This window comes from Aquarana catesbeiana, linkage group LG01 (genome assembly GCF_042186555.1).
Source record: "Aquarana catesbeiana isolate 2022-GZ linkage group LG01, ASM4218655v1, whole genome shotgun sequence".
NCBI lineage: Eukaryota > Metazoa > Chordata > Amphibia > Anura > Ranidae > Aquarana > Aquarana catesbeiana.
In genome coordinates this window covers 863,949,100-863,960,608 of record NC_133324.1, presented here as the reverse complement: position 1 = coordinate 863,960,608, position 11,509 = coordinate 863,949,100, and positions in this window count along the sequence as shown.

Genomic DNA, 11,509 nt, shown 5'->3' with positions numbered 1-11,509 from the left:
TTGTGGCATAATGTACTGTAATGCACTAAACCAGGGGTCTCCAAACTTTCTAAGCAAAGGGCCAGATTACGTTCCTTCAGACTTAGGGGGGCCAGATTGTGGCCAGTGGAAATAGAAAATGCCCCAACATCAATGGGAGAAAACAATGCTTCAGTTCGGGCAGTAAGTGGGACTAAAAAAAAATTAGAGCATCTGTGGTCAGATGGGGGAGCAATAGTGTGCCATCATTGGTGTAAGTGGGAGAAATAGTGCCCCATGATTGGTGTTAGTGAGAGAAATAGTGCACCATTGTTGGTATCAGTGGAAGGAATAGTGTTCCATCACTGTTGTCAGTGGAAAGAATAGTACCCCATTGCTGGTGTCAGTGGAAGGAATAGTGCTTCATTGTTGGTGTCAGCAGGAGGAATACTACCTCTTATCAGTAGGAGGAATAGTGCATTAAGGGCCACATAAAGGCAAGTTAAGGGCCACATTCTGCCCACGGGCCACAGTTTGTAGACCACTGCACTAAACCAAACCTGAATATAATGTACAGTATAACAGGCTAATCAGGATTAAGAAAAAGAGAATCTGAGAGTCTTTATTCTAGCAAAATGCACTGGAGTCTGTAGAGAAGGTAAAATTAAGACAATTTTAGTAGATTTAGGTGCAATTGGCTTTAACTATTTTGCTGCCATCAATGTAAAGCCTACAATGGAACAAAACCACTTGAAGCTGGCCAGCTCAGTAAGCTTTGTGCTGGCTGCATTCCGTCTGCATTACCCTTATGGTTGCTCAAGTAACTATAAACTTATTGCAGAAATGACCTCTAGGACCGAACGCGTAATGAATAGCTGTGGTCAGCAGCTGTTCAGGATGGTGAGTGGGGGATTGCTAAATACATCTCATATTAAGTGATCCTTCACTTTCTTGAATGAACACTGGAGTGCTCATTACTGAGCACTCTGGATTTGATTCATAACTGGAGAGATAGTAAACATGAATGGCTCAAACAATAAAGATTCTGTTCAGATGTACCCAAAGTTCCCTCTGGTAAAAAACAAATAATACAAATAAATTAATTATTAATAAATAAACCAGAAACAACCCCCCCCCCCCATACACACACATTGTGGTAATGTATATTTTGTGTGTTGGAGCACCAACACACCAAGGGCCGATTCACACCAGCAGTTACTTGTGGTGCACAGGACTCCAACATGCTGGTATGAGTTGTGCACGTGCGCTGCAGTGTATTGTTACAATACATCACAGTGCTTGATGTTTTTTCTTTTATTTAAACTTTTTAAAATTACATTTATTCAACTCTTTGCAACACCTTGCTGCACATTTACTGTCAGTCAGGGAGATGATGCCTTGTGGGGCTCACTGAAAGCATGACTTCACTCTGCAATTGCCGAGACACTGCCCTACTGACACCGTCCACTGCTCTACTGAAACTGTACACTGATCTAATGACACCGCTCAATGCTCTACTGACACTGTTCACTGCCCTACTGACTGATGCTGTCCACTGCTCTGACACCATTCACTGCCCTACTGAAACTGTCAACTGCCCTACTGACACCGTCTACTGATCTACTGGCACTGTTCACTGCCTTACTGACTGACACTGTCCAGTGCTCTCCTGACAGCATCCACTGCTCCATGACCGGGACTGGGGGGACAGGAGGGGCAGCTGTCCCATGTGCTGTTATCATGTGATGTGGGGGGAGCGCTGCATGGAGAGTTACTGCCACTACAAGCTGACAGGAGTACTGACAGCAGCATTACTACTCTTGTCAGCTTAGCACAGGAAGTGACAAGCCAATCTGGAGAGCAGAAGAGAGCTGGGTGGGAGTGCGGGCTGTGTTCTCTCCCCTCCAGCTCCTCCTCTTGCCACTGTAGCGCTCCTGCAACAGGACTGTCTGATTGGAACTGTGTAGGGTTTTGTTACCCACCCCCATCTCCTCCAAGCAAAGAGTGTGGGTAGGGGGCGTGTAAGCAAACTCTGTAACGTCCTGATCTGATAGTCAGTGGTGTCCCTGACTAATCCCATACCCCTGCAGCAGTGGCATCTCTCCCTGGCAGCTGCCTGGCAAAAGTGTTAAAAGTCAGATTGCCCTAGACTCCTCAACTCTGATGTGTCAAGAGGAGACAAGGAGGAAGGACATCACACAGGCATCTGACACGCTTGACCTGTGTGTTTGAGGAGGGGAGAATTGCATTGGGGACATGAGGGGTAAAGCTAGCCATGCATGGAGCTAAATTCAGCTGGTTTAGAATTTCAAACCATGTATGGGCACCCTGGCTGTACACAAGTTGATCAATTGAGCAACTTGTATACAACCAGTTTCCCAAATGATTAGTGCTGCCTGCTAGCTATATCGGTGGAAACCTTGTGAGCTGCTAAAATAATAAGTGCAATGAAAACTAGTAAAAAATACAATAAAAATAAAATAGACAGCTGCCAGCACTACCCACACTACCCTAAATGTGACAATACAAAGTTACATAGCAAATGTGCGGCGCTAAGACCAAACAGTGAATAACTAGATGAAATAACTGTAAAATATATATATATATATATATATATATATATATATATATATATATTGCACAAATTATTAAAAATATATTCAATAAATGAATACATTAAATTAATAATTAAATTAATAATAAATATATCCTATAAAACAAATCCAAAAACGTGCAAATAACATTCAATTATTTATAATGTCCAAAATAAAGTGCAAGTAGTCCGTGTGCTGCACAATAACCTTAATATATATGCTGAATCAGATTCTTTAACAGTCCATCATAAAACCGTAGATAAAAGTGATGCTGGTGCCTTCATGCAGTGCGCACACAATCCTTGTGTACCCCTCCACAAGGTGTACCCTCACCTTAAGGGCTTTGTATAAAGGCCTGTAGTAAATGTTAACAGCTTTAAAAGATCCTCCTGTGATTCCTCCTTCCTGTGGTAACTATTTGGCTTAAAGTGCAGCTCAAGAAAAACTCCTTCCTCCTGGTTACCAGCAACCTCCTCTCATATATGCCACATGTAGAAACAATAGAGGCTTGCAATAGTGTGATATCGTTTTAAAAAGATTTATTACAACTTAAACTCCACAAGAATTACACTCACATTTCATGATAAAAAAAGTAAACTCATGTGTGGTGGGGTGATAGCGTCACCTGAAGCCGGATCTGCAGCCGGGTCAGAGGCATTCACCCTGTCCTAAGCCTGTGCTCAAGAGCACTTCCTGATTCCTTTCACATCAGCCGATCAAGCTCCTCCTTTCTCTTTGCTCCAACAAAAATCTTGTCCAAACTCCTCTCTTGTAAGGTATCTGTGATAGGTAGTGTCCGAAGTGGAGCTTGTGTGCTGAGGATTCAGGTGAAAACTTAGTCAGGCAGATCAGGACGGCAACAGATCAGGCAAAGCGGTACGCAATCGAAATCCAGAGATTGGTCAGGCAAGCGAAGGTCATACACGAGCTGGCGTAGAAGTATAAAATCAGCAGGCTAGAGAGTAGTCAGGAATTCAGGCAGAAGTTCAAACGCAGTATTCAGAGTCAAAAAGCAGTCAAAACACCCAGGAAGCTAGTCCAAACAAACAGGCACTGAGAGATAGGAAGTGCTGCTATTTATGGGCTGCTTTGATTGTAGATTGTCCACAGCTGGCAGCAGGTGGGGCTAGTGAGTCCAAGGTAATGCATCAAACTTAGAGAACATAGCTATAACTCCAGAGCTCCTCTGTGGCACAACAAGCAAGACTGCAGCTGTGGAACCAGGAGCATCCCGGTTCAAATACACCCAGGTACATGACAGGGCCCCCTCCCAAGTGGACCCCCCGGGGGCCTAGCGGGGTTTAATGGGAAAGGAGGCCTGGAAGTCTCGAATAAAAGCAGGAGCATGCAAATCTTTGGCTGGGACCCAGGAACGGTCTGTGACAGGATATCCCTTCCAATGAACCAGATACTGTAGGCCACGACCCTGTCTTCTAGAATGAAGAATTTTAGAAACTTCAAACTCATTTTGTCCATTAACAAGAACAGGAGGAGGTAGTTGTTGCATTCTGGAGTAGCATTGAAAGTTGCCTTTTTGGGGATGGAAACATGAAATACGTGGAGAATCCGGAGAGAGGAGGGCAATTTCAACCGATAGGAGACTGGCCCGACTCGAGCAATAATTCTGTAAGGACCAATGAATCGGTTTGACCATCTGTTTGACGGTGATGTGAGGTAGAGAGTGAGATTGTTGCTCCCAGTTTCTTGCAGAATGCTCTCCAGAATCGGGAAACAAACTGGGATCTGCGGTCTGAGACGACATTGGTAGGTATGCCATGATATCTCACAATATGGGAAAGGAAGAGGGTAGACAGTGCTTCTGCTGTAGGTAATCCTGAGAGCGGCACAAAATGAGACATTTTGGAAAAGCGATCCACTATGACCCATATAGCAGTCATGCCCTCAGACTTGGGTAAGCCTGTAATGAAGTCCATAGTCAAATGTGTCCAAGGCTGGCGAGGTGCCAGAAGTTGTTGTAATAGTCCAGTAGGCAAAGTGCGAGGTACTTTATTAGCAGCACAAGTTGGACAGGCAGCCACATAGTCAGTAACATCCCTTTTCATATGAGGCCACCAGACATGACGTTGCAAGGTCTTAAGAGTGATGGTAACACCAGGATGACCGGAAAACATATTATCATGAGCCCAGAGGAGTACAGGTTTTCGGAGGCTAGGGGCTATGAACAGGCGACCTGGTGGTATCTTCAGGCCTTGGGGAACACGATTCTGGGTTTCTTGTAACTGTTGAGAAAGAGTCCATGTTGTAATTCATCTCCGCTGGAGAAAAGTCATCCAAAGCTTTGACTTTTCTGAGATATCTGTTACCAAAGCCAGTGACCTATACAGTACCTGTGCATGATCAGTGTGTCCTTCAATTCCAGCATCCTTCCCATGCCAAGATCTTTAGGATGATGCCAATGCACATAAAAGGTGGTGCAGACTTCAGTCAGAACAAGGATAGTGTGGTCTTCATTACAATATGCAGAAAGCATGCAAATATTGATGTATTGTCCTGTTGCCTGGCATTTGAAGACCATTTTCATTGAAGTTTTGAGTTATTTTGCTGATGGATTATTTACTTACACTTTGGGAGCCCTTCTAGCTTTGTCTCGAACTCCAAATTTGCATTTTTGTTGTGGAGATCTGAAAGTAGGGGTTATTTATCAAAATATAATGGGCAGGGCTGACACCACTCAGTCCATACTTTCCATAAAAAACGCTACTGGATGGATTCTACCGGACTTAGGCTGTCCCTGGGACAGCACAGCACCTGCTCCTTCTTCAGAGGCATCAACCTCAACTATGTACTGGAGATCAGGATTTGGATGCTGAAGAATTGGTGCCTTGCTGAACATGTCTTTTAATTGCTGGAAAGCCGATTCTGCTTCCGAGGACCACAGATTGCAATTTGTACCTTTCTTGGTCATAGCAGTAAGGGGTGCCGCAATGGAGGTAAAAACCTTTGATGAAGTCAATAGTAATTTGCGAACCCTAGAAATCTTTGGAGCCCTCTTAAAGTGGTCTGTTGGGGCCATTGCAAGACAGCGGAAAGTTTTTGAGGGTCCATTTGGAAATGGACAGCATTTATAATGTATCCAAGGAAAGGAATATGGCTTTGCTGGAAACTGCATTTCTCAATCTTCGCGTAAAGATGGTTTTCTCTCAGTCGTTGTAATACCTGCTTTACATGTGAGATGTGCTCTAGATGAGTCCTGGAAAAGATTAAAATGTCGTCCAAGTATATGATCACAAAACTGTTGCTGAATTTGTGAAAAATGTCATTAATGAAACGTTGGAAGGCAGCAGGGGCGTTACACAACCCAAATGGCATAACCAGATATTCAAAATGTCCATTAAGTCCACAGTACAGGCATACGCCCAATGCACGCCTCCTTTATTTCTCCGATTCAGTTAGGTGGAAATGGCTTACTTCCATGGGTTCCACAGGTGCCTGGGGTTCAACTGAGATTTCAGGTTCTGGCTGAGGTGGTGCTTGGAAGTTAGTGGCCAAACGGTAAACTAGCCTAGGAAACTTGCGAGTTCTAAGTCTCTCTTGGCATCCTTCATGATACCAGACATCCAGACGAACACACAGCTCTATGAATTTCTCAAGGTCTTCTGGGGAATCCTTATAGACTAATTTGTCCTTGATGCGATCTGTAAGACCTTTTTGGAAGGCTGCACATAATGCCCTAGAGTTCCAATTAGTCTGAGCAGCCAGGGTACGGAACTCAATAGCATATTGTGCCACAGACCTCGTACCTTGTTGTATGTCCAAAAGTGAGTACTCAGCTGCAGAAGCTCTATCTGGCTTGCCAAATACAGTCTGGAGAGAAGCCAGAAATTTGTCAGTGTCTAGCAGAACAGGATCATTGCGTTCCAGGTAGGGAGAGACCCAGGCCAGGGCCTTCCCCTTTAACAAGGAAATTACAAAAGTCACTTTGGCAGACAAAGTGTTAAAAGGGTTGTTGCGGCAAACATTTAAAAATCCTCTGCAGTCCTCAGTATCTCCACCAAATTTTTCAAGCAGGGGAAGCTTGGGTGGTACAGAAGAGGTGGGTTGGATTGGAGCAGGAGTCTGGATCATTGCAGAAGGACCAGGCAAGCAAGATTTAAGCATAGTACAAAGTTCATCTAACTTGGCGTCCAGGGAAGAAAGATGCTGTTCATGAGCTCCAATCAATTGTCCCTGATGAGAAATTGCCTTAACAATCTTAGCAGGGTCCACTGCCATTGTGGCCCGTTTGTAATGTAAGGTACTTGTGATAGGTAGTGTCTGAAGTGGAGCTTGTGTGCTGAAGATTCAGGCGAAAACTTAGTCAGGCAGATCAGGACGGCAACAGATCAGGCAAAGCGGTACACAATCAAAATCCAGAGATTGGTCAGGTAAGCGAAGGTCATACACGAGCTGGCGGTAAAGTACAAAATTAGCAGGCTAGAGAGTAGTCAGGAATTCAGGCAGAAGTTCAAACGCAGTATTCAGAGTCAAAAAGCAGTCAAAACACCCAGGAAGCTAGTCCAAACAAACGAGCACTGAGAGATAGGAAGTGCTGCTATTTATGGGCTGCTTTGATTGTAGATTGTCCACAGCTGGCAGCAGGTGGGGCTAGTGAGTCCAAGGTAATGCATCAAACTAAGAGAACATAGTTATAACTCCAGAGCTCCTCTGTGGCACAACAAGCAAGACTGCAGCCATGGGACCAGGAACCTCCCGGTTTAAATACACCCAGGTACATGACATCTCTCCACTCACCAAAATAGCTTTTTTAATGGTAATTAGATAAGTATACTGGCAGAAACCTCGGTCTGTACTACGGATCAAAGGGAAGAGAAAATCTTCATAGTGTAGTAATTATTTATTTGTGATACATGCTAAAAAGATTGCACTTACATAAAACATATTTAAAACTGGCATCCAATGTCAAATAGCTCACAGAACAAAACCCAGAAGTGCCGCTACAAGCGTGCGCTCCATGGGCTAGAAGTGACGTCACTGGAAGCCAGAAGTCAACCCTACGCGTTTTGCCCCTCCTATCGGGGCGTCTTTAGGAACAGGGTAGCGCGTCCGGGTTTTGTTTGTCCTTGTTGGAATTTAGCTGCTGGATCAGCATTGCCAGCTATAGGCAGCTGGCGCTGATCAGTGTATTCTAATGGCGGGCAGGTCTCCCTGCTGTCAGAATACAATAGCACAGTGGGAGAATTCCCCCCTCTACCTTGAATGTGTGGATGGGGGAATCAAGTCAGTTTTTCGTTCAACCTATTGGTTCAACGAAAAAAAACATACTGATGCATGGCCTGCTTTAACTGTATTGACCAAACAAAAAACATAAGCATATTAAGTGGGTATGGCCTAGTTATAAGATTCCTTCAATTATTTTGCTTTAAAGTGCAACTGATTTCTAGCACATTCAGAGATATAGCTAAAAAACTTTTCAAAAGAATCTAAGTAACCTTTAAGGTCTTTTTACTAATCTTGGCTTGACGGACCCTTTCTTTTAGTGTTCTATTTTTGTGTATATCAGCCTTTCAGCTGAATAATTTCTTATTGTAGTGTCAGCAATATTAATATATGAAAGAATGCCTTTTATTGAACTTTGAGTTTGTCGTTTATCATCTGCCGAGATGCCAAAAAGAGTCATCTTTCTTTATTAAGTACATAATTACCCTGTTCATCTGCTGTCCTTTATTTTAACTACAGTTGCGTTCGCTCCGAAGTGGAGACATTTGGCAAGTATCTGCACCTTGGGATAATATATTGCACGAGTGCAATTTTCAAAGAGATCCATTCAAGAGTAAAAATCCCACTCATTCACAAGAAGTTGGCAAGGAAATTTTAAGCTGACAGATAACTGTTTATATGAAATCTTAATTTTATATTCCTTTTTGTGCTCATCTGCCAGTTGTGAAATATATTTATATACTGTGTAATATTCCCGTCTTGTGACAGTCTAAAGTCAGAGCCCTCTACGGGGAGAAAGTAGTTAGAGAAGGAGATAAGAACCATGCTGTGAATTTTTGTCAAAAATTTGAAATTTGATTTTGGTGACAGCCCTGTTTTTTATTTAGATTATGAACATACTGCATACCACATACATACACAATTTACATGCTTGGGGAGTGTATGTACATTTCCCTTATTTGTTCCATTTTGGTTTATTTAATATGCCATTGAAAGCATTTTATTGTATCTGTTTGATAAGTGCAGATAAAAATATAAAAAGTGCAGATAAAAAATCTGGTGGACACATCAGACATCCAAAGCTCTCCTTTGTCCTCTCCACACTTCCTGTGTCAAAGCGGAAATAAACTCTTCCTAGAAAATTTCCCCATATAAAAGTGCAACATACAGTACATACATCCATAGTAGTAAAGTCCTCCAAAGCTTTCACTTTTCTGAGATATCTCTGGGAAAAAAAAGAGCCCTTAGAGAACTGTGCAACAATTTTGTTGGGTGGGATTATATACTGCTCGGTAGGTTGATCTTCTTCAGAGGTAGCGAACTGTCTAGAAAGAGCATCTGCTTTCTTGTTTTTATGCCCAGGCACATAAGAAAGAACAAAATTAAAAGAAAATACAGAGCCCATCGAGCCTGACGTGAGTTCAAACGTCTTGCAGTCTGAAGATAAAGCAGGTTTTTATGGTCAGTGAGGATTGAAAAAGGCTTGGGAGCCCCTTCCAGAAGATGTCGCCATTCCAACAATGCTAATTTGATGGCGAGTAGTTCTCGATTCCTAATGTTGTAATTCATCTCCGCTGGAGAAAAGTCCTCCAAAGCTTTCACATTTCTGAGATATCTCTGTTACCAAAGCTGGTGACATATACAGTACCTGTGCATGATCAGTGTGTCCTTCAATTCCAGCATCCTTCCCATGCCAAGATCTTCAGGATGATGCCAATGCTCTGGCATTGGTGCTCACTTTCATGATATACGGTGCCTTTTCAACAATCCCATATGGCTAACCACTGTGCATGCACAGAATTTTTGCTGATGTGCATTGTCAGCAGAAGAGGGGATAGGGAAAATAGATGCCAGGACACATAAAAGGTGGTGCAGACTTCAGTCAGAAGGATAGTGTGGTCTTCATTACAATATGCAGAAAGCGTGCAAATATTGATGTATTGTCCTGTTGCCTGGCATTTGAAGAACATTTTCATTGAAGTTTTGAGTTATTTTGCTGATGGATGATTTACTTACACTTTAGGAACCCATCTAGCTTTGTCTTGAACTCCAAATTGGCCTTTTTGTTGTGGAGAACTGAAAGTAGGGGTTATTTAGCAAAATATAATGGGCAGGGCTGACACCACTCAGTCCATAAAAATTCTTTGTGTGGGGGAGCATGCACGGCTTCTGATCGTGGCGGTTGTGTAAGACGCCGGCTCCATTCCCCGCTAATCTTCCGGGACTCCCGATGCCCAGCCCACAGCAACAATAGACATGGGAATCACATCTCCAAATTCCTAAAACTGCCGTGCATCCCATGGTCAAGATTGGAGACCAGAGGCACAACTATTCTGCGTTCCCCAAGCTGCGGCCTAATTACACCATGGACCGTTTCCTGCTTACTGAAACTTAAATACTCGCGCTAGGTGACACAGACTAATAATAATACAAAACTGCCTCAGCTGTCCAAAGAGTGCTAAAACCCTAAATTATAAGTATACATATATACAGCGCTTGCAGAAATACATGTGCTCATATAGTGCTTAAGTGCTCATGAAATATACAGTATTACTAAAGTTACTAAAGTGCTACATATAACACATTCATATAAATATATATATATAAATATATATATATATATATATATATATATATATATATATATATATATATATATATACATGTATCTCAAATATTGTGCAAAGTGCGCCAATCAAAATAAAGTGCTTTAATGCTCCAAAGATAATTCCAGGTGCTGTGTGCCAGACTCTCCTCTTGTCACCCCACTCACCAGAAATTATGGACCCTCAGCTTTGCAGTCTGTGGGTCATATACGCTTGTGATCTATTCATCTGGTGAGATGGGATGAATTCCTCAGAAATTATCCATATAAAAAGGGGTCTTGGGGATGGTCAGAAAAAACTAATCCAACAGGCTCCCAATAATAGAAAGAGAAGCTAATAGTGCTGCAGGGTTACACAAAAAGGGCAGAACAAGCGCCACTTACTAGACTATGGAAAAAAACAGGCATCAGTAAAGAGAACAACTCTTCTGGGTTCGCCACTGCTCGGCATGCGTTCCACAGAGGGCGGAAATGACGTCAATGGTTCAAAATAACCGGAAATGCTTCAACGTGTTTTGCCCCTCCCCCAGGATGCCATCAAAGGACCTTTCCTGACGGTTTCCTGCTTAGGCCCACATCCCCAGCCTCAAATGCACAGGACGACCTGCCAGACCCCCCAGATCCTCTGGCGCCTGAGGCAAGTAATCTTTTTGCTGATTCTTGTGCTCATCCTCAGGTATCTCTCACCCCCTTGACAGTAGAGATTCTGGACACTAAACTACACTCCCTGCTGCAGAATCTCATCCACAATATCACACAAGAGGTGGGGAAACTTGCTAAAGAGCTGAGATGGGAGATTGTTCAGCTGGGAGAGCACACTGACACTCTGGAAACAAAGTTTGATGAGATAATACAGTATGTTCATGTCATGGAAGAGGACAATGCAGCACTAATACACACAATCACCCAGCTCCAAACACAACAGGAATTCCTGGAGAACAGAGAGCACAGGCAAACCTACGGATTAGAGGGATACCAGAAGCAGTGGGAGACCATGATTTGCGTTCCTATCTTCTAAGTCTATTTCACACTGCAGCTCCAAATATCTGTGACATTGAATGGTGATTAGACAGGGCCCACACATCACTCACTCCTAAACCCCCGGCTGGGGCCAACCCAAGGGACGTTATTGTCTGCTTCCATTATTACGACAGCAAGGAAGCCTTAACCATTG